Below are 25765 nucleotides of genomic sequence, written 5' to 3' on the forward strand. Positions count from 1 at the left end.
TCATTATTTGCTTAAATGCACTTATTAAGGGGATGGTACCTGCCATACTGTTTGTGGTGCTGTATATAGTTTTAAAAAAAAACAACAAAAGGTTACAAAGAAACAGTATAATCCAGTGGCCAATCTGTCATGCAAACGATCAGAATCCTCACTTGAATTTACAATGGAATAACCATTTGAAGAAAACTCTAGAACACATAGTTTATAACTAGGCAATATAAAGTGCCTTCAACTGGCATAGGAAGAGGTCTAAAGTCTAGGAGCAATTATTGCTAATTATCTAGAAAAGCAAACAAGGTTTATTCTCATTTGACACTGCCATCATGGGTCTACTTTGACTTCAAAACGCATCAGTCAATAGTGCTGCCTCTGCAGAATTCTGCACTGAAATCCGTTTCTCAAAAAAACAAACAGATTTTTGAAATTTAATTTTGAAATCGGACATAAGTCTAGACATATAGTCAGTTTCCCAGCTGCCCCAGTCATGTGACTTGTGCTCTGTAAACTTCAGTCACTCTTTACTTCTGTACTGCAAGTTGGAGCGATATCACTCTTTCCCTCCAGCAGCCTAACAACAGAACTATGGGAAGGTAACCAGATAGCAGCTCCCTAACACAACATAACGGCTGCCTGGTTGATCTAAGAATAGCACTCAATAGTAAAATCCAGATCCCACTGCAACAGTTACATTGAGTAGGAGAAACAACATCCTGCCAGAAAGCAATTGCATCCTAAAGTGCTGGCTCTTTCTGAAAGCACATGACCTGAGATGGCTGCCTACACACCAATATAAAAACTAAAAAGAAATACACTTGTTGGTTCAGGAATTACATTTTATATTGTAGATTTAATTATTTGCAGTGTAAACAGTGTAATTTAGAAATAAAAAACACTTCATAAAAATCATGACAGAATCCATTTAGAGATGAGACAATTTCAGGTGAAAGAGCAGTTGATAAAAAAGAAGATGTATGTTTTGAGGTTATCTTGTCAGCCACAACTTATTTAGCAATAGATTAAGCAATGATCTTTTTCATTACAGACTACTAACCCAAAGAAAACTCTCAGAATTGATAATTTACATTACTTGAAAAAAAAAAATATGAGTGAAAAAAATCAGTCCCTTTTTCAAGTGATAACACTGTTGCACTGCAGTGATTAAACTTTACTGTACATTAATTTTACAAGTTCCCTTACTAATGTAATGGGATACATCTTTAAATAAGTCATAAAGGACCAAAAAAAGTGCTACATTGCTATTATGCCCTACTTCTACTTATAAAGTATATTAATACTTATGAATAATGTTTTACATTTTTTTTTATTGTTATAAGAGAACACATATAGTATAATTAAATTTCATGATTAAACAGTTATTTTCCATGTACGTATTTATGTTTTGCAAATTATAAAACAAGTTACTCCTCAGGAAGCAGCAAAAATACTGTGCAGTTAGGTTACCATTGAGTTTGAATTTCGAATTTTTTTACTTCGAAAATTCCCTCGAATTCACTTCGACCCTTAGTAAATCTGCCCCTAAAAGATAAAAACAGCAACTGATATCACACACAAAAGAAGAAACGGACTGTTTTCCCATAATGCCTATCTACCCCAACCCCCCCCAACTGATACTCCAGCATCAGTGGTGTTATCAGTCAGTTTACCATTTTGATATATGCGCCCAGAACATAATGAAAATAGGTTAGTAACAAATGATCTCCATTCCAAGCCAAATGTTTGTATATTCCTCAGAGGTTTAGATGTCTTGAATGCTTGATCATCTTTAAAACACTTTTGTCCTATCCTATCTTCTGGACATCTCCAGGCTGCCTCTAAACTCCAAGCCCAGCACTGGTTTAAAGAGCAATACCAGAAGAAAATTCATGCTCAAATTAGACAGAAGCAAAGATCACCCAGTAATTGACCAGTGGCTTTGTTTAAAGCAGTTGGGGGTCAATATTAATAGCAAAATATCAGATTGCCTGGAAAGTAAAAGAAGAAGGTATCAGCCAATTACTGGGTCGGCTTCCTTTTCCATAGATTTGTGCTCGCAAAATTCTTACAAGTGTGTGAACTATTTCAGTTGTTCACAAAATGTCAATTGTGAATTTCATTCTGTGTAGTGACATTATTGACATATTATTCCATAATTTCTGCAATAACACTATTTAATACAATTTGATTAGGTCACTATTTATTGTAGACATCTTTCTGCAAGTCATTAACAATATAGACATACAGTGAAATACAATCATGCATTTCTTTGTAGTTAATGCACATCATGTTACTGCATACAACAATGTACATGAAGATGCTTGGCTCAGTGTATTGTTGTGGTGGTTTGTGGGAAATTCAAATTAGTGCAAAACTTGTGAGAAGTAGAAGAAATCTTAAATGCAGCTGACTCATATACCCACTAACTAACACAATTTTCCCACAGGCTTTTCTACTCCACATTACAATTTGGCAGGAACATGGTGTAAAAACTAGTGATGGGCGAATTTATTTGCCAGGCGCGAATTTGCAGTGAATTCCAGCGATTCGCTGCCAGCGAATATATTTGCAAAACCACCGCAAAAATTTGGCAGTGAAAATTTGCTGCGTCAAAAAAAAATGGACGCAATTTCGCCAAAAACTTGACGCCGTTTCGCAAATTTTTCTCCATTTCACAAATTTTGTGGGAAATTCTGGAATTTTTCAGTGAAGGGAAACGCTCCAAATTCTCCCATCACTAGTTAAAACCCTACATGTGACACAGCCCTTCTCCAGTTTTATCCAAGCATTTCCCTTTATCATATGTAAAAAATTCTGACCTTGTTTTTAGGATTTGAAGTATTCATCACACGTCTGGTCTCTTTTTCAGTATAAATGACGACGCCAATGACTGTACCTAAAACAAAAAGGAGATTCGACTTTAGAAATGAACTTAATAACTGATAAGGTGCTGATCACCAGGTCACTAAAGGTATGTAATCCTTTATCCGGAAACCCGTTATTCATAAAGTTTTTTTCTTTTTCTCTGTGATAATAAAACTTGTAAGATATAAATTAAGATATAATTAAAGGGGAACTCCGGCTTCCAAACCAAAATTTGATAAAGAGTCCCACATAACACAGAAACCCCATCACAGTCACCTGTTTTTTCAAAAAGCACGAATAAATGCCATTTTTCTATGCTGAAATCCAGCTGTTTAACAGTTCTTCTCTTTCTGCATCATTTGGAATCCTGGCAGGGAAGGAGGGACTAAAACACTGATGTTACAAATTGTAACAACTTCTCCACAGCTTACAAACAGCATGCAGGAACTACATAACCCACAATGCATTGCACTGTGATGTTCTGTTCCTTATTGAAATCATGTGTGCAGGGAATTGTGGGGTTTGGAGGATGCAGATTGAGGACAGATGGCTGCTGATACAAAGTTACAGTAGTCAGCCAGCTCAGCAAAGTAGTCAGACAGATCAGCAGGAGAGTAGGGGGCTAGGCTTAGGGAACTGTTCCAAACCATTAAAAATTATGAAAAGTCTGCATATTTTTTAATTGATGTACAGTATATTGCATCAGTTTCATTTAATTGATGTATAAGTTGCTTGAAATTATGTTTACTTTTCTAAAAGCTTAAGTTGTGTTTGTGTGAAGTTCCCCTTTAAACCTTACTGGATGCAAACACAAGCCTGTTGGGTTTATTGTGTATGTTGAAGTTATTTTTTATTAGACTTAAGTTAGAGAGACCCAAATTACAGAAAGATCAGTTATCTGGAAAAGCCCAAGTCCTGAGCATTCTGGATAACAAGTCCCATAATTGTGCTACAAACATTACTTTATGAATCAACAATGTTTTGCTTTGAAAAAAATGAATACACATACGACTGTCAGTGTTGTTTGAAAGTTTGGTTTTGATTAAAAAAGTAAACAATGTTACAATTGCTATAAAATACTATTTGCTACAAGTAATATGCTGAAATACTATTTTTGAAAGTCAGCAATGCATGAATGTTGTGTCATGATACTGGGACTAATAATAAACTTTAGCCCAAATGTTCATTGTATTATAAGTATATCAATAGAAATTTCTTACCACTTGCATTAACTACATTTGAATTGTGACTATTCAGATATGTAAATGTGAAAGACAAAATATTGCTGGTATAGTTTAATAATAGGTTTACTGCTCTTGTGATCTTCTTGTACTGATAAGTGTCTCTCTCATCGTTTCTGTACAATGAAGAAACTGATCAATATACCCATCTTATTTTCCCAATGCATTATGTCGACCTCATTCTGAAGATGAATGTGCTATTAATATTGGATGAACATGATGGCAGACAAGGGCCACTTATAAACTTAAATATATTCTAAACATTCTCAGATTCATCAGGACAAGAAAAATAATTAACAATAATTAATCATTCTATGCACAGCTGTCAGAGATGCAAAGGAAAAAGGCAAATCCAACAAGCAACTTATTAACACTATTACATTAGTATGTGTAAATCACCCTAGAATAGATACCCATATGTTACGTGCAAAGATTGCATGGTATATGACTTTGGTATGCAATATAGCCATTGAAACCAAGGGCATAGATAGATAAAATCAACATTTACCATGGCACCAATAAAAATAATATATATATATATATATATATATATATATATATATATATATATATATATATATATATATATATATATATATATATATATATATATATATATATATATATACACAGTCATATGAAAAAGTATGGGAACCCCTCTCAGGCTGCATAATAATTTACTCCGCTTTCAACAAAAATATAACAGTGGTATGTCTTTAATTTCCCAGGAACATCTGAGTACTGGGGTGTTTTCTGAACAAAGATTTTTAGTGAAGCAGTATTCAAATTAAATCAAATCAAATAAAATCAAATGTGAAAAACTGGATGTACAAAAATGTGGTTACCCTTGTAATTTGCCTAATTTGAATGCATGTAACTGCTCAATACTGATTACTGGCAGCTCCAAATTGGTTGGATTAGCTTGTTTAGCCTTGAACTTCATAGGCAGATGTGTCCAATCATGAGAAAAGGTATTTAAGGTGACCAATTGCAAGTTGTGCTTCTGTTTGACTCTTCTCTGAAGAGTGAAATCATGGTATCCTCAAAGCAACTCTCAAAAGATCAGAAAACAAAGATTGTTCAGTATCAGGGTTTAGGGGAAGGCTACAAAAAGCTATCTCAGAATTTTAAACTGTCAGTTTCAACTGTAGGGAATGGTATCAGGAAATGGAAGGCCGCAGGCACAGTTGCTGTAAAACCCAGGTCCGACAGGCCAAGAAAAATACAGGAGCAGCATATGCGGAAGATTGTGAGAATGGTTACAGACAACCCAAAGATCACCTCCAAAGACCTGCAAGAACATCTTGCTGCAGTTGGTGTATCTGTACATTGTTCTTCAATTCAGTGCAATTTGTACAAAGAACATCTGTATGGCAGGGTGATGAGAAAGAAGCCCTTTCTGCACTCAAACCACAAACAGAGTCACTTGTTGTATGCAAAAGCTCATTTAGACAAGCCACAGTCATTTTGGAACAAAGTCTTTTGGACTGATGAGACAAAAAATTAGTTATTTGGTCATAACAAATGGCCGAAGAAGAACACCGCATTCCAAGAAAAACACCTGCTACCTACTGTCAAATTTGTTGGAGGTTCCATCATGCTGTGGGGCTGTGTGGCTAGTTCAGAGACTGGGGCCCTTGTTAAAGTCGAGGGTCGAATTAATTCAACCCAATATCAACAAATTCTTGAGGATAATGTTCAAGCATCAGTCACAAAGTTGAAGTTATGCAGGGGTTGGATATGTCAACAAGACAATGACCCTAAACACACTTCGAAATCTACAAAGGCATTTATGCAGAGGTACAATATTCTGGAATGACCACAGTCCCCCGACTTTATTATCATGGAAAATCTATGGGATGATTTGAAGCAGGCTGCTCATGCTCGGCAGCCATCAAATTTAATTGAACTAGAGAGATTTTGTATGGACGAATGGTCAAAAATACCGCCATCCAGAATCCAGACACTCATCAAAGGCTACAGGAGGCTGTTACATTTGCAAAAGGAGGCTCAACTAAGTATTGATATTGTAATATCTCTGTTGGGGTGCCCAAATTCATGCACCAGTCTAATTTTGTTATGATGCATACTGCATATTTTCTGTTAATCCAATAAACTTTATGTCACTGCTGAAATACTACTGCTTCCATAAGGAATATAAAATATTAAAAGGAAGTTGCTACTTTGAAAGCTCAGCCAATGATAAACAAAACTCCACAGAATTAAGAGGGGCTTCCCCAACTTTTTCATATGACATATATTCACTTAAAGTTTACAGCAGAATTACTGTACGTTCATATTTATTACAAAACAAAACCAGGGTTCATATATACAAATTATGAATAGTTTGCCTCTAACTTTGAGGACAAAGGTGTTTAGAGAGTCACTGTCCAATTTAAACAGACTCCTTAGGGCCCAGTACAATACATTCTGACTTTGCCAAGCTCTGTATCATGCTGCAGCAGATACAGAGCTCTCCTTTAAACCACACTGATGTCATTCAGTAGATAATAGAACATGAGTAAAGTGTAACCTGATGACAGCTGGGCTGCCAGATATACCCCTGTGAAGGAGAAAGACTACAGCGTGTTTACATAAAGAAAAGCATCAAGGCTGAATACCTTTAAAACACATTTGGACCTAAAATGTGAATTTTTCAAAAAGCAATTTATTAATAAGCTAGTTATAATAAATAAGAACAAACATACTGATTGATATGGCCATTTTGGGCAACAGAGGGCACTTTACAATTAACTATTATTCTATTCCACTTGTAATGTCCCTGTGTTGGCAAAAACACCAAAAATGTTAACTTTGAGAAATGCAAATATTTCAACATTTTCAAGCCTATGATATGAAGATTTGGAGTAACTACTGTTGGTGATTTGTGTCAACACAGGAAGACTTTATGAAAATGTAGCCAATTCCAGTAAAGTTGAAGTGTTCTACACAGTCTGTGCAATGTGGATTTCATAAATTACATTATCATCTCTGCTTCTGTGGTCCCACTTAATTTTTTTTGATGCAAAGTGAGGACTATGGATCACTATGCCTAAGAGACTGCATAAAGATAAACTTTTGTTTGCACGTTTTGGAGTAAACATTAGTTATCCTTACTCTTATATCCTACCTCTTAATCTTCAACCTACTGTTAAGTACGGGGTAACGGGTTATGAGTGTCAAACTATTAATTTGTGCATGTGACCACATACGATACAAAGTAGTTTGGTGGACTGGGGGCACGTTTTCAAAAAAAAATAAATGATTACAGCCATAAGAAATTACATAACAAGTAATATTATATTCAATTTACATAATCCTTCCAAGTCCAAGGGTCAGTACAAGACCTTCCCTGGTTATTGGCCCATGACTTCCTCCCTGAGGGAAACCTCTGCCATAATTAGTGCCCCCTCCACCAGTAAGTAAAGTAAAGTAAATGGACCCCCTCTTAAGTGACTAACCCCCTAAAAAATAATGATAGGACGAAGTTCCTACAAAACCTCTTAGTACAGAGTAAGGACATAACTCTCTCACTTATTTGAACGAAAGTTTACATACATTTGCAGATTATTGTCAATTATTGTTGAAAATGGACCAATGGCTCTTTTCACCTTGTTATAGTTATCTCTATGAGCCATGCACACTGTGACATACTTATCCAATGTATTTTTAAATAAATGTACTCTTCTCCTGTCAGGGATGTCAAGAGTGTTCACAGCGCAACAAACAAAGGACACACATACATTTTAGGTCATATGAGCCAATTATTGGACAAGATTATTTCTTTTACTCCCACACTACTTCCTGTTACAGTTGGAGCTGCAGTATTTCTGGTCAGATTATCTCTGAGGCAGCACAGAAACCATTACAAAATGGTGGCTTAAGGGAAAAATGTAAAAGGGCAATATTTATTGATATATCTATATATATATATATTCCAGTTTTTTCAAGTATGCATTTTGGGGGTATAGTTTTCTATAGTATAGTGCAAATAACTGGAATAAAAAAATCTGGCATCTAAAAGTTGACGAGTCAATGTAGATGTCTATATATGGATGTCTATAGGTTTATAAGTGATGAGTTGTTTTTCCATCAAAGAATATTCATATTTTTGTGTTTTTTCAAAATTTGAAGAAAAAAAACCAGGAAGGTTTGAAATTAGATACCTCTGCACCCTGAATTAAAAACACCATAAAGCACTTCCCTTCTTCTTTAAAGAGTATATTTTTTAAGTCTTTCTTGTAAAATGTAACCTCTCTAAACTGAAGAGTGTCTACAGTCTGGGATACCATGTCTCTGCCAAAGAAGTTAATAATGATTATTCATTGTTGCATAGTAGCTAAGCTATAGGGCTGTAGACACAATAAGTGAATCCAACAAATTCTGACTTTGAATATAATTTAAAATTGTGTTTAAATATTTGGACAATTTTTAAAGCCATAAACAACTTTTAATAGCACCTAATTTTAGGAGATTTATCAAAATGTGAGACAAACTCAACCATTTTCTATTCATTCCTATGGGATTTTTAGAATTCTATTTATCAATTAGTGAAATTTAGAGTTCACCATTTGATAAATATGATTCCAAAAATCCCATAGGAATGAATAGAGAGTGGTTGAGTTTGTCAGTGGTACACTTCAATCTTATATTTTAATAAATCTGCCCCTTAATATATTGAACATTACCCATACATGCTATGAGCAACTACCCTTTGGAAATAGACATTCTGGTGACTAGCTTGACAAAACTTACAGTATAGATACAATTTGATTTAAAAGACATTAAAAAAAAACATGTTGCCTTCAAATTAATAGTTTTATTTTCACACAAGTTGGTTAGAATTTTATAAACACAAAAATTATTGAAAATGAAATGTATAATGGTCAAAATGCAGGAAAGTATTGTATTTATTTCAATATGATCCTTAAGGTAGTGCATAGCAGAAGCTGAAACTATACTGAATACTTCTGTGGGTAAAAGGGAAAAATATGATATAGGCCAACAATATTTTAATGTAAATTAACACATATAAACATATTTACCCTGAAATGTACCACTGTCATTTTGTCAGGATATTGAGGGTCAAGGTCAGGCCATGAAGAATTGCTAAGAGAATTATGTGGGGAATATCTAAGAAACCTTCAGCTCTGATTGCTGCTGTTCTTAAAATTTTAGAGGCAAAATACCACAAATCAATAATGTGAAGGATCAGTAACAGCAGTTTAATGTAAGGGCATAAGGGATTCAATGCACAGAAGATAAGGTGCAATGAATCCAGGCATAATTGTCCATTAATACTGATACCAGTCACTGCAGTTTTAAAGTGCTCTTGAAAAGCCATAAATGTAAATAAGAGGTTTATATTTTACTCAAATTAAAAAACAAAAATAAGCCATACAAGAATGTTTTACTGGGTAAAAGTAACTGGTTGACTCAAATAAGATAATTCTTTATTCATACCTGGAATAATTCCACTAACTAATTAAATTGTAATTATTTAATTCTTACTTACTAGGATTAAATAACTGGCCACAGACGCACCTCTAATAGTTACATAGTTACATAGTTAAATCGGGTTGAAAAAAGACAAAGTCCATCAAGTCCAACCCCTGCAAATGAAAACCCAACATCCATACACACACCCCTCACTACTTTCACACAAATAATATATACCCATACCTATACTAACTATAGAGTTTAGTATCACAATAGCCTTTGATATTATGTCTGTCCAAAAAATCATCCAAGCCATTCTTAAAGGCATTAACTGAATCAGCCATCACAACATCACCCGGCAGTGCATTCCACAACCTCACTGTCCTGACTGTGAAGAACCCCCTACGTTGCTTCAAATGAAAGTTCTTTTCTTCTAGTCTAAAGGGGTGGCCTCTGGTACGGTGATCCACTTTATGGGTAAAAAGGTCCCGTGCTATTTGTCTATAATGTCCTCTAATGTACTTGTAAAGTGTAATCATGTCCCCTCGCAAGCGCCTTTTTTCCAGAGAAAACAACCCCAACCTTGACAGTCTACCCTCATAATTTAAGTCTTCCATCCCTCTGACCAGTTTAGTTGCAGGTCTCTGCACTCTCTCCAGCTCATTTATGTCCCTCTTAAGGACTGGAGTCTAAAACTGCACTGCATAATCCAGATGAGGCCTTACCAGGGACCTATAAAGAGGCATAATTATGTTTTCATCCCTTGAGTCAATGCCCTTTTTTATGCAAGACAGAACTGTATTTGCTTTAGTAGCCACAGAATGACACTGCCCAGAATTCGACAACGTGTTATCTACAAAAACCCCTAGATCCTTCTCATTTAAGGAAACTCTCAACACACTGCCATTTAGTGTATAACTTGCATTTATATTATTTTTGCCAAAGTGCATAACCTTGCATTTATCAACATTGAACCTCATTTTCCAGTTTGCTGCCCAGTTTTCCAACTTAGACAAATCACTCTGCAAAGTTGAAAAGCAAGGGACCAAGTACAGAGCCCTGCGGAACTCCACTAACAACCCTGGTCCAATAAGAAAATGTTCCAATTACCACCACTATTTGTAGTCTATCTTTTAGCTAGTTCTCTATCCAGGTACAAACACTATGTTCCAGGCCAACATTCCTTAATTTAACCAGTAACCTTTTGTGTGACACTGTATCAAATGCTTTAGCAAAGTCTAAGTAAATCACATCCACTGCCATCCCATAATCGATATCCCTGCTTACCTTCTCATAAAAAGAAATTAAGTTAGTTTGGCAAGATCTATTATGCATTAAACCATGCTGGCATACACTCATATTATTATGATTTGCTATAAAGTCCAGTATATTATCCTTTAATAACCCTTTCAAAAAGCTTTCCTACTACTGACATCAGACTAACTGCCCTATAATTTTGAGGCTGAGAACGGGATCCTTTTTTGAATAGAGGCACCACATTAGCAATTCGCCAGTCTCTCTGCACTATGCCAGATCTCACTGAATCCTGAAAAATTAAGTAAATAGGTTTGGCAATCACAGAGCTAAGCTCGCTAAGTACCCTGGGATGAATACCATCTGGCCCGGACCTTTGTTTATCTTAACATGTTCTATTCTCTTTTGAATTTCCTCATGTGTGAACCATACATCATTAGTCGTATTACTGGAATTGGGACTATTAAGAAGGAAACTTTCAATAACTGGTTCCTCATTTGTGTAGACAAATGAAAAATATGAATTTAGAATCTGCGCTTTTATTTTGTTTTCATGAACCAGCTGTCCCACCCCTTCCTGCTTCATTTTTTTACTATTAACATATTTTAAAAAATTTTGGATTCTTTTTACTGCTTGCTGAAATATCCTTTTCCATATCCATTTTAGCTTGCCTTATAGGTTCTTTGCATGATTTATCATACAAAATGAATTTTAATACAATATAATACAATATTTGGTGCATGTAAGGTGGGAGACAAGCTGACCCATATTTATAGAAGATTTGGATATCGGTCGGCTCGCCGATCGGGCTGGCTGGGAAATTTTGATTGAGTGCTTTTGAAGGCACCGAACATCGCCAATGCTGAATCGTCAGATACAGATGGAAATTCTATTGTTTCTACCTGTATATCTGGCGAGTCAGCTCTACACGTGTATTGAAATGGAAAATCTTTCTTGGAAAAATCTTTTCCAGGAAAGATCATAATTGTAATGGCTATAGCTACATTAAATAAGATAATCATAGCAAACTTTCAGAACATTTTAGTTAATTTTTCAGTTTGAAATCTTGCTATGATTATCTTACTTAGCCAATAAAGGTATCACCTTTATACCACCTTTTTGTTATTTTTTTGTTGCCTTAGGATTACATAGTAACATAGTAAATTATGTTAAAAAAAGACACACGTTCAAGTTCAACTTTTATGTCTATATATAAGGCAAAAAAAAAAATCTGAAGCCTCTCCAATTTGCCTAAGCAGAAGAAATATATCCTTCCCGACTTCAAGATGGCAATCGGCCCAGTCCCTGAATCTTCTTGTACTATGAGCTATCTTTCATAACCATGTACCCCCTCACTTGCTAAAAAGCCATCCAACCCCTTCTTAAAGCTATCTAATGTATCAGCCTGTACGATGGATTTAGGGAGAGAACTCCACATATTTACAACTCTCACTGTAAAAGCCCTTTCCGAATGCTAAGGGGCAAATTTAAGGGCCGAAGTGAATAACGAGGACGAAAATTCGCCAGCGTGATGTCATTTCAGTACTTCGCCGATTTACTAGCGGTCACCGGCGTAACTTCGCTAGTGAAGGAGACTCTAGCAGCACTTCACTCCCTAACGCCTGGCGAATTTGCGATCTGGCGAATGGGCGTAACTACCCAAATTCACTAAGATGCGGATTTTACTGAACGTTACCTCTTGCGCCATACTTGCCTTCGCCACCTCAGACCAGGCAAAGTGCAATCGATTAGATAGGACTTCCTAAAAAAATAGTTGAAAATTTTTTCTAAGTCCCAAAAAAACGCTTGCGTCTTTTCCTTTATCAGGATGATAGGCTGAAAAAGAGCATAACTTTTTTGTTGGGGTAACCGGCTTCCCCCCTACCTTTCCTAACGTATGGCACATAAACTATACACTGGGCTCATGTGTAGGGCAATATAACAATTTTATTTTATTTTATTAATGTTTCCTGTGCTTGTGTAGTGTAATGTATTTGCTGCAACATATATGTCAATTCAACTTTAACTTCCCGTCTCATGCAAATTAGGAAACGCTAGCACAACTTCGCTTCGCTTGGCCCAGTAATGCTAGTGCAACAACGCCAGCGTTCCATGCCCTGGGCACAACTTCGGATTTTAGTGAATTAGCGTTGTCCTGGCGAATCTACGCCTGGTGAAGTTTTGCATTGTGAGCGAAGCTGTCATTGGCGGATTTTCAGAGGTTAGTAAATTTGCCCCTTAGACGGAACCTCCTTCTTCTAATCAGAATGTGTGCCCTTGTGTCTGTTGGAAGGACCGACTGGTAAATAAAGCATTAGAGAGATTATTACATGATCCCCTTATATATTTATACATAGTTACCATATCCCCCTTAAGCGCCTCTTCTCCAGAGTGGACAACCCCAATTTGGCCAGTCTTTCCTCATAGCTTAGATTTTCCATACCTTTTACCAGATTAGTTGCCCTTCTATGTACTCTCTCTAATTCAATAATATTCCATTTGAGCACCGTAGGCCCAAATTTAGTGGACCAAACCTAAAACCAATTGGCACATTTAATTTGTGAAAAATGGTCTAAACCACATCACCCTGTGCGTACCTGACAGGCTGATCCCATGTGTCAGAGCAAGAAGTAGATGGGAATGGATTTGCCTTTTCTCTTCTGGTGAAACACAGACTGTCCTTACAGTATGTTTCCTGTTTAAGCAGCCGACAACAGGAGGAGAGCAATTTTTGTACATACAGTGAAACCTCGATTTAAAGTACTTTGATTCTAAAGGGGTTGCTCACCTTCCAACACTTTTTTCAGTTCGGCCATTTTCAGATTGTTCCCTAGAAATAAAGACTTTTTTCAATTACTCCATTTTTACCATTATTAGAAAATCTAAGTTTAAAGTTGAATGTTCCTGTCTCTGGTGTTTCAGAAATTCAGGTGCAAATTCTAACATTAGTTGATACACTTCTCAGCAGCATCTCTGGAGTATTAACAACTGTTGTATCAATTCTAACAGCTGCCTTTAATGAAACTCAGGAATTCTGCTCAGCAGGGACAAAGATAAGAAATGTATCAACTAAATGTATCAATTTAGAACAGTTTACAGTGTCGGCGACCCCCCTCCCAGAGTTGCTTTAGACGGTGAAAAATGAAACTTTAATTCAATTCAACTTCAATATTATACTATTATATTTTGTTCTGCCCCTCACAGTCCTGCACCAATCACTTATTGGTTTAGGTTGCTCTAACAAATCTCCCTGATCTTACATTCCTCCAGTTTTTATTTTTTTCCTGGTCCATTGAAAAATGTAAAGTGGAGGTTCTACTGTATAATACACAAGGGCTATAAATGTTATCCTTATAAACAGTGCTTAGTGATGTCATCAGTTATAATCAGTGCAATTACTCACTGAAACTCGTGTATTATAAAAATATTGCACCCATTGTTATAAAATAAAAGGATATTAAAAAAATAATTAAATCAGGTACCTATGACATTATACAGAATGCTTGGGAACCTGAGAGTTCTTGGATAAGGGTATCTTTTTGAAATTGGATGACCATACCTTAAGTCAGCACTGAAAATATTTAAAAGTTAAATAAACCCAGTCGGATTGTTTTGCCACCTATATGGATTGACATGGCTAAAGTACCATCAAGTAAAAGGCTCTTTAAGTCACTTTGAGTCTAAAATTACATAAAGGGTCTGTCCAAATATAAAGAGCTCAGCAAGATCAATATTTTAAAACAATTGCTAGGATTTGACAGACTCCCAAATGAAATCCTGCATCCATCCCTCGTTATTTGCAATCTACTATCCACTATAAAGAATGGGGTGCATAGCTTGCAGACTGTTATTGACATATAGGGGCAGATTTATCAAAATGTGAGATTTGAGCTCACCACAAAAAAATTAACACACTTTCCTTCTCTCCTATGGGATTTTTAGGTGCCTATTTACTGTATTAATGGGGGAGAGTTCGAGTTCACCATTTGATAAATTCACTTCTAAAAATCCCATAGAAAGAATTAATAGAAGGTGTGTGGTTTTTTTTTTGCGGTGAACTCAGATCCCACTGGAGAAAAAGATAAGTCTACCATTTTTTTCTAGGGAGCACGAATGCAGGTGAAGTAAAGCTGAAACTCGTTCTCATAGTCAAATGAAACTGTAAAAGTTATAGGCAAGTTATAGACACCTCTCCATTTCATCTTTCTCCCATTTAGGGCAACATATGAAACGTTCTTACCTGATGCCACCACAGTGCTGGCCCACAGAGTATTTTCAATACTAAGACTTTCATGTATAGATCCATATCCTCCTATAAGTGAAACAAATAAAAACAATGTCCAGTGAAATTCTGAACATCAAAATTATTTACACTGTAATATATTTGCACAATGTTATCTTCAAGCAGCAAAGATAAAAAACTGCTTTAAAGACGAAATATTTTATATCTCATTAGATCTGTGTGATGCTTCAGTGCTACAGACAGAAGAAGTAAACAAAATTTAAATGGAAGCACATTTGCTGTAAAGGTTAGGAGAGAGCAAAAAAAAAAAAAAAAAAAATATAAAATATATTGTTACGGCAAAGAGACCTGAAGACTACACGAAGATCCAGAAGATGGAGACAGGGAGCTCCACTGGGCTTCTCTGCATTTAAGGGTCAGAATTTTCAAAGGGTTTTTTTAACACTAAAGTACATCATGGGAGGAGGGCAATGCCTACAAGATTAAGGGGAGCTTGTAGTAGGGGGATTTAGTGCTCCTTTAAGTTAAAAGTCGCTTGAAACTTGACTAAGTCATACTCATGGTTGCTAATCATTAAGGACGAGAACGAAAATGATGAAGACAGAGATGAAGGTCTGTCCAACTGAAGGTCTTTGCACATGATTGACCCTCTATTGAAATGGCCTTATAGGGTATGAGAAATAATCCACAAATTATAAGTATAAAGAGTTAAAAAGCACTGATTTGGTGATTTCCTACATGAATCCAAAAGGGGGCACAGAATGTATTTATCTTTCTATAGAACCCTTGTGAGCATATGTAGACAAGTGGATGTTGCAAACTAATGTATCCTTAAATCCTTTCCATAGAAAGCCTCACTCCGTTGCCCTCACTTAAGGAAACCTCACAAAATAAATCCACCATGGAAGCTTGTGTCGTTTTGCTAGTGCTAATTAAATGTATAGGGCTCAGTTTCGGACACCAAGGAAAATCTGTGTGCCTCTGTCTTATTGTGCTGCATTGGATCTTAACTTGGATAGACTTTTAGATGTGGCAAGTGCTTTGTGGTAAATGTCACAGTGTGTGAGAGACAGTTTTGCAAGGCAGTATTATATGGCCTGTTCTTTTTCTTTATTTACATATTCAAAAAGTCTGAGTCAGAGTGGAGGCAGGGGCGATCCTGGCCCCTGCACCGCCTGAGGCTGCAGCAGTTGCTGCTTCCCCCCCTTCCCCGGAAATTCGCTCTTAAAGTACCAGGAGCAGCATTTTTGCCGCCCCTGGTACCTAGTGGAGCGCTGCCGCCTGAGGCGACAGCCTCAACTCGCCTCATTGGCGAAGCACCCCTGAGTGGAGGTCCCTAAGTAGCAATCAATTTACTATCTCGCTTGCATTAAATTCTAGTGATTGATCTAAAAGTATCTTTCAGTTGAAAAGGTTTCAAAAGAATGCCAACTCTCTTTTCATGTGACAATATTGTCGGGATTGCAGTATTGGGTAAAACATCACACAACAAACATTGATAAATAGGGATGTAGCGAACCGCCGAGTATGTGTTCGTGAACGCCGTTCGCGAACACCGGCAAAAAATGCGAACAGTTCGCGAACTGTTCGCGAACTTCGAACATCCGAAAATCGTTCGATTCGAACGATCGAAGGATTTTAATCGTTCGATCGAACGATTTTCGTTCAAATCGAACGAAAATCATTCGATTTTAGCGATCGAATGGTCGAACGATTTTGACGCGAACGCCTATTGGCGAACGTCGCGCGACGTTCGCGAACTTGCGGCGGACGCGAACAGTCGAAGTTCGCGCGAACTAGTTCGCCGGCGAACAGTTCGCTACATCCCTATTGATAAAGCAAAAAAATATCATATCAAATATTTTAGTCATAAAGTATGTATAAATGTATTTTTAGTGCAATTAAATATTCAATGTTCAGGATAGGCACAATGCTTTTCAAGACACATTTTAAGTCAAATTCTTGAGTTTCGAAGGACGCTGCAAGAATATCTAGTAACATGAGGAACAGGGAAGAGTGCACTTCTAGCAAATTCTGAGATTATCTTTCAGAGATAAGTGGATTGGTTCTACATCAATATATGATACCATTTTACTTGTGTCAAATCCCATTTGACCACAGATCAATTTAATTTTCTTACATCTTTAGAATTCAACCATGCCGTTTAACTCCCAAACAGCCAAATGACAGATTTCCAAATAAATCAAACATTCTAAAGGAAAAGATCTAATTTCATATCAGCAATCTAGAGTCAAAATACAATACAAGTAGTGTAAAAGTAATCTGTGAGACCCCATCATTTGAGGTCAATATCATACAATTTGTTTACTTTCAGTAATAAAGATGAAATGCAGCTGACTAAACTACTGTACTGTTGAATATAAGTATAAGTTCTATAGCTGTTTTGTAATGATGCAAGCCCTCTGTATCAGAAGTCATAAGAATATTGTGCTCAGTTGCCATATACTGCAACATACCCAGACAATATTGCTCCAAGTTCCCCAAACGCTCTGCATGTTCAGAAAAATTGCTGAACAACAGGCTCTAGTAGACTGAAACCATTTGGTCAATTACAGCGTTAGCAAGTGACAGCATTTCCCATTTGTGACAAGTTTAACCGATCAACTTGAGCAACTCACACTGGACCTTAGAAAAAGAGGGTGACTTGGCTTGTAATTAACAATGTAGTAGAAGAAGAACAAGTTCCACCTAGGAGCAAGCTGCACTAATTGTATATGGCATCGATAGGGGGGTGGCTTCATCCATCCTAGCTCATATACACAAAAATAATCTTGAAAAAAACATCAGTGTAGTAACAGTATTATACAAAGTTGTACAAAATTGTACCAAAATGGCCATAAGCATGCTTAATTGTAGTGATGGGCGAATTTATTTGCCAGGCGCGAATTCGCGGCGAATTTGCGCGACTCGCCGCCAGCGAATAAATATGCGAAACTGCCGCGAAAATTCGTGGAAAAAATTCGCCGGCGTCAAAATTTTTTTTTCGAAAAACGGGCGCCGGCGTCAAAAACGAGACGCCGGCGTCGTTTCGCGAATTTTTCGCCGTTTCGCGAATTTCGCGCGAAATTCGCAAATTTTTCGGCGAACCGAAACGGCGCAAATTCGCCCATCATTACTTATTTGTACTTAAAACAAGCAAAATAAATTTGTATGGATATAAACTGATATGAACATTACTATTACAAATGTGCTGATTAAAAGTACCAATTATTATATATTCATGACAAAATGTCAACATAGTGCTCTGGGTTTTTCTATCACTTGTATACGTTTTTGGGTTTGCTGGATCAGAAAGGAGAAGAATAATGGTAAATTTAATAGGTAAACAGGTATAGGACCTGTTATCCAGAATGCCCGAGACCTAAGGTTTTCCTAGATCAAGGACAAGGTACTGTTTTATTATTACAGAGAATAAGAAAAAATGTTTAAAACATTGTCCAATTACTTTTGAGCCCCTGAAATGAAGTGTTTGTGTTAAAAAAAGGCTTTAGTGCCTCACATTTTTATGCAATCTTTTTGTTCAACCCACTAAATTAAAACTGAAAGTCTGCAGTTTAACTGTATCTTGTTTCATTTAAAATTCATCATGGTAATGTGCAGAACCAAAATTAGAAAAAAGTTGTCTCTGTCCAAATATTTATGGACCTAACTGTACAATAGACAAATACAAGAGTCCTCTGCACTCAACCCATTATCAATATATTTAAGACAGAGACATTTTGTGCATACTGCTACTAAAAAATGCCTTACCCTTTAAACAAAACAGGGATTGTTTGTCCATATATTGCAATATATTTTACTTACTTTACTTTGAAAGCAGCAAGTAAGTTGCAGGAAAAACTTAGTCCCTTTGTAAAATGTATAATGAAGCAATAGAATTCTTAATGAATCAGATAAAATTGAGCATAGGACTGGCCAGATATGGGATGACTTTGACGTAGTTGGCCAGCTTAAATATATTGCAATATATGGACAAACAATCCCTGTTTTGTTTAAAGGGTAAGGCATTTTTCAGTAGCAGTATGCACAAAATGTCTCTGTCTTAAATATATTGATAATGGGTTGAGTGCAGAGGACTCTTGTATTTGTCTATATGTATTTTGTGGTCACACCCTCATTGCACCCCCGCCTAATGGTTTTAAAAACTAGTGGTGAGCACAACTTTCCCCTGTTTGTTATAGTTCTACAAGAGCAGTGACCAGCTCCATGTTGTAGCTCCCACCCCCTCCAACTATAGTCAGGTGATCCCACTGGTGTCTAATAAAAGGGCAGCCAAGTTTGGGAGTTTTACTTTGAAAGCAGCTAGTAAGTTGCAGGTAAAACGTATTCGTCCCTTTTATAAAATGTATAATGAAACCATAGAATTCTTAATGAATCAAATGAAAATTGAGCATAGGACTGGCCAGATATGGGATGACTTTGACGTAGTTGGCCAGCTTAAATATATTGCAATATATGGACAAACAATCCCTGTTTTGTTTAAAGGGTAAGGCATTTTTCAGTAGCAGTATGCACAAAATGTCTCTCTCTTAAATATATTGATAATGGGTTGAGTGCAGAGGACTCTTGTATTTGTCTATATGTATTTTGTGGTCACAGCCTCATTGCACCCCCGCCTAATGGTTTTAAAAATTAGTAGTGAGCACAACTTTCCCTTGTTTGTTATACCTAACTGTACAATGAAATTATTCCTCTATTTTTACATTTATTAGAACACAAAGACTAAGGAGCATGTAGTTACCTTACCCCATTAAAATTAAATTACAAACTTGAAAAGTAGGATAGCTTGTGTGTGAATTCTTATAGCAATCTGGAAGCAAACATATTATTAAGCTGTAAATATTTATATAGTGTGACTTGATTAAAAATACATTATCGTAACATAGCTCATGAGCTGCCGTTAGATGAAACACATTGCTCTACATTGTTTCATACTACGTCTAGCAGTCTACGCAATATTGTCTCAGGGGCATATTGTGTGTATATGAAAAATTAGAAAAAGCATTTACTTACCCGTGTAAAGTTACCTTCAAAACTGTGAATATCAAGTTGTGGCTTTTGAGCATAAACATAAGCATTGATTGAAAAGAGATCCTGCAACAGAGAATAGCTCCAATTAATAAACAATGCAGCTTTATCACAAAATAAGAGTATGTCATAGAAGGCATGACCAAAAACAGCTTGTTCATTTTTAAATATGATACCATTGATTTTCTTTCTTTGCTCATGAAATAAAATCTTTTTTTCTGTACAAACTGACACATAGAGAGATTCTGCACGCCTATTACTATACCATGTTTTATGTAGAAGTTTAATATTTGATCTTGCTAAAAGATCTATTCCTAAGGGATGGTTTAGAAAACTGTAGTAATAGAAGTATCATGTCTTGTTTCAATACAAAATCTAATTTACGGGGAAAGGTCATGATGTCTTAGTAAAATATTGACTCATCACTGAGCTGTCACAGAGATTTGCTTGAGTTTTTTTTAATGATGTATGAGAAAAAAAAGTTTTATATACTTTTTTCTATACATTAATTGCAACTATATCATGTCAATTTAAATATACACAGTGTAGAAGATTTTTTTTTTGCTGATGATCAGAGCAATTTTTCTGAAGAAGACTTAGGGTTCTGTCTTGGGCTCCATCAGTGGTGGCAACATGTCAAACATATACGTTTTTGAGAGAAGGAAGGACGAACAGAACACCAAATCACTATACTGTCTATTTTGTTCTGTTCCTGCTGCATGCTCAGTTTGCCCCCCCCACCCCCTCCCTTCTCTACTGTAATCTGAGCCCAGAGCAGGGAGAGACTCAGGCAGGAAGTGATGTCACACCACAGTAATACTGCAGCTCCTATCCTAAACAAACAGAGAGCTTCTAGAACATTTTACTCAGGTATGGTACAACATTCTACAGAATAAATATAACATTCTAGCTTGTACTATTGCAGCTAATCTATTGGCAATAAAATGCCTCCGTAGCTTTCCTTCTCCTTTAAACATAAAGTGTGAATTCCTTGTATGAACAGTTTTTTACTAATATTTTGAAACCCTTAGGATAATGTATTTTACAAAATCTATTTTTCGAAACAGAGAAATATGCTATCAAGCTAAATAATAATAAGTTTAATTAACAGTATCAACTGCATTGATGACAAATCTAGAAGTGCCTCAATTATGTATAGTGCCTTATAACTGTATAGAGCATGCTGGGCCCTAGCGGTATCTCTTCCCATCTTAAACTGTTTGCCATTTGTTGTAATCTTTCACACACAGCCTATTCATCAGATTCTTGTCTTCTCTATTTAGTTTTCATCAAGCCTGCAAGAAATAATTCATATGAAACTAATACATGTGTTGGTGTCCTATATCTTCATCATTCACTTTTCCCCTGATCTGTTATCACTTACAATTTAGATAGTCCAGACTATTATGTGCTTTATTGTGAGCAGAAAAACAGGGCTTTTAGAAAAGGGATAGTGCTGAACACAATACCACACACATACAATATAATCAGTTGCTGAGGCATTATTGTTTTTAAATAGATTGCACTTAAATAGATTTCATATAAACATTGCCTTGATGTAAAGAACATTAGTAAGAGATACACTCATTTTGATAATTGCTAACATGGAACATAAACAGACTGTACAATAGAATCTTAAAATAGTGCTATATATGAAGCAACCAGATCAGGAATGATACAAAATAGTTTTTAACAAAAAGCCTCCAGAGGGAGAGAGTAAAATCGAATCGAATTCGCTAGTGACACCATACATTTAATAATAGGAAGGTAACCACCCACTGCCAATGAAGAAGTACATTTTTGTAGGTATTTTTTTAAGAGCCATTCCCTATTTTAAGGGATCCATGGGGGCGGTGAAGGAACAAAGATTGAAGGAATATGCATTGATACAAGGCTTATTTTTATATGTTAAGAAAGTTGAGGTGGTGAATTTCATCTCACGATTTGTAGGATGGCACTACAAACAAATCCAACAATGCAAAATGCTGTAATAAGTAGTTATAGAAGTATAACTTGGGGTATTTGATTGTTTTTATTTTTAAATATGTGGGTCTGAAAGATTGAGGTGTTTAAAAAGCACAGTATTAGTACAATGCTGAAGAAAAAACTTGCTTTCTTAATAGATTTCTGTCCTAGATAGGGATGTAGCGAACGGCGGAAAAAATGTTCGCGAACATATTCGCGAACTTGCGTCAAAAATGCGAACGGTTCGCGAACCCCATAGACTTCAATGGGAAGGCGAATTTTAAAAGCTAGAAAAGACATTTCTGGCCAGAAAAATGATTTTAAAGTTGTTTAAAGGGTGCAACGACCTGGACAGTGGCATGCCAGAGGGGGATCAAGGGCAAAAATGTATCTGAAAAATACATTGTTGACACAGCGCTGCGTTTTGTGCTGTAAAGGGCAGAAATCACACTACGTCACTCAGGTGATATTTCTGGACACGGAATGTGAAAAAGCTCACACAGCTAGGTGGCACTTGGTTAAAGACTGGGCAAACAATGCTTGCAAGGGCAACGTATACAGTAGTGGGTACGGAATATATTATTGCTGCTGTAAAAACATCACCCAGGTGATGTTTACGGACACGGAATTATTATTGTTATTTAGACAGAATGTGAAAAAGCTCACACAGCTAGGTGGCACTTGCATACCTCCCAATTGTCCCTCTTTTGACCACTCAACCCCCTGTCCCTCTTTTGTACTGGAAAGTCCCTCTTTTCTCTGAACTGAACAGCCAGAAAAAAAACAGTTTCTAACTTAATTAGCTTTTGGCAGAGAGCTCAGAACAGCTAACAGGTGCAAATAAGATACTTTGTAACAATTTTGACTCTGGTTGGTGCTGGTAGTGGTGAACTACTAGGAGGAGCAGCACACCAGTCCCTCTTTTCTCTGAACTGAACAGCCAGAAAAAAAACAGTTTCTAACTTAATTAGCTTTTGGCAGAGAGCTCAGAACAGCTAACAGGTGCAAATAAGATACTTTGTAACAATTTTGACTCTGGTTGGTGCTGGTAGTGGTGAACTACTAGGAGGAGCAGCACACCAGTCCCACTCCCCAACACAGCTAGACTAATAGCACTGGGCTCTTATAGTAGCAAAGTAAAAAAACAAAAAAGAAAATAAAAGCAGTCCTTACAAGGACTATTGGGTTATTACAGCAGTCAGCAGATGAGATCAGAAGCAGTGCCCACAGCAGCTACATACAGAGCACTGCAGTAGAAGGTAGATTACTAGTCAGCAAAGCTAACTAACCTAAACTCACTGTCCCTCAAATCCCTGCAGAGTTCTGTCCCTACAATACAGAGCAGTATCAAGTAGATTACTAGCCAGCAAAGTTACTATCAACTGTCCCTCAAATCACTAAACAGCTCTCTCCCTACACTAGCTCTTCCAAGCACACACAGGCAGAATGAAAAAACGCTGCAGGGCTTCAGTTTATATATGGAAGGGGAGTGGTCCAGGGGGTGTGGGGGTGGTCCAGGAGGGAGAGCTTCCTGATCGGCTGCCATGTATCTGCTGCTCTGGGGTGAGAGGGCAAAAATAAGCGCCAGCTAAGGCGAACCCAAATTGGCGAACGTTGCGCGACGTTCGCAAACATTCGGCGGACGCGAACGGTCGATGTTCGCGCGAATTAGTTCGCGGGCGAACAGTCCGCGACATCCCTAGTCCTAGAGCAAATCTGTTCTCCTTCTAGGTAACTTCCACATTCCTTTAGAGAATGTTTCTTCAAGTGCAACCTCTACAGTATTAAAAGGAAGCATTTAGTCTCTCAAAAGGTGCAGCAACACTATCTGGACTTTAACAATAAATCATTTATTTCACATGACCTCATTCCACAGATTCCGACTAGTCTATCGCGGACTCCTATGAACCATTTCATAGACACCATTAGTTCTGTTGTCATGTGAAAAAGTCTGGGACTCAAAGGTACAGAATCTATCACTACAGAAGAAGAGGGAGGAGTCTGAAGACTCCATGTGCCTAGGGTAATAATACATTTATTTCTGGCAGTTTATGCAGCTTTGTTATATAATTGAAAATGAATGAGCTATATTGTGGTTTACTTCTACAATGGCAACCTCTCTTTAGTCCTTCAACCTTGTTACATGACACTTGAATTGCTTGAATTGGGAACAAAAAGGTGAAGGTGTGGTGTGTTTAGCCCCACCCACATTGACAAGCCACACCCATATTATAATTGTGGCGTACGTATAATTCCCCCAGAACTCATAGCAGGGTGACACAGTGACAATTTTCATGTACAAATACCTGAGAACTCATAGATGGATGACAAAGTGGCAATTTAATGTATAAATACTGTATTGCTAGCCTTATGTTTTTGTTTCCTGCTCTGCTTGTCTTTCCCTTTTATTTGGTTATATATCTCTGTCTTGCTTTTTCACTTTTGTCTTCTTTCTTCTAGCATTTACTTTTTTTATACAGAACTTTGCCTCTTCCAGTTTTCTGCTAGCACCCCTATTTTCTTTTTATCTCTCATTTTTCCCTTTCTCTTTGGAAAGTGACTCCACATACCCTTTTTCAATGTTTTGAGGAAGCTCTCCCATTTTCTTTTCACATTTATTTTGAAGTCCAGAAAATAAATAATGACTTCAAAAGAAAGCTCTAATCTTGCCACTGGCACCATAAAATCACATGACAGCAACGATACAATCATCTCCTGTCACAGTTTACTACTTTTAAACAGCAGCTGATAAGAGTCTGCACTTCTCTCAATTACAGCACGTGTGACAAGAACTACAGGCGCTCATGCAGTCCAGTACTCCCACACTCTGCACTCTCTTTTCGGCTGCTGATAACTGTTTCAGGGAACTATGGCATGAGAAGATCCTATTGTTGCTGGCTAAATAAAGAGATTTATGGCACCAGTGCAAGGTTAGGGCTTGTTTATTTAACTCTTCATTCCTCCCTCTGCTCTGCCACTCCATATGAAAAAAAAAAGCTCCAGAATTTTAAAAAAAAATCGACGGCATTCTCAACATCTGCATCCTGCCCAGGATGCAATTTATTGAAGAAATAGTGGTAGGATGCAATCCCGCTGCATCCCGGCCCAATTCCAGCACTGATAACGCTCCAATGCTTTGCACCCTGGGCAACTAGCGAACTCCAAAATGGCTCCTAATTAGCTGGACTGCAGAGGAAAAATGCACTTAACTTCCTACATTACTAACCAACCATACTTATCTTTTGAAATTATTTACTAACGTAGGTGCTGAATTCACCAGTGTGGTTACCCACTGAAACAAATGAATCTTTTGTCTTATACTAATTACAAAATGAAAGCAAAAATACTGCCTATTCCTTCACCCACACAGCTTCTCCAGCTAGTACAGATGTATCCATAGTTCACTCTTTTATTGTGCTTGACCCAATACCTTCTAACTTCCTCCACTCATTTTTACAAACACTTTGCTGTGCTCACATATTTTTTTTTGTCTAGAACACCTAGTGGAATCTGCTCCATATTAACTGGTCAAAAACCTTCTCTTAGAAAAATGCAAATGTCACTTCTACATATTAAGGGGCAAATGTAAATTAGATTAAAACTCACAATTTCAAATCCACCAACTAGAATTTGAATTTGAGATTTATCACGCTTCAGCCCTTGAAATAATTTCAATTAGTACTTTGCCAACTAAAACCTGCCAAGTTCATGTAGA

General features: G+C 36.8%; 1 pseudogene; it reads right to left on the reverse strand.

The window, feature by feature from the left end:
• Nucleotides 1–25765, reverse strand: part of LOC108719716 — a 131563-nt pseudogene that overhangs the window by 67883 nt on the left and 37915 nt on the right.

This window comes from Xenopus laevis, chromosome 6S, assembly GCF_017654675.1.
Source record: "Xenopus laevis strain J_2021 chromosome 6S, Xenopus_laevis_v10.1, whole genome shotgun sequence".
Taxonomy (NCBI): Eukaryota; Metazoa; Chordata; class Amphibia; order Anura; family Pipidae; genus Xenopus; species Xenopus laevis.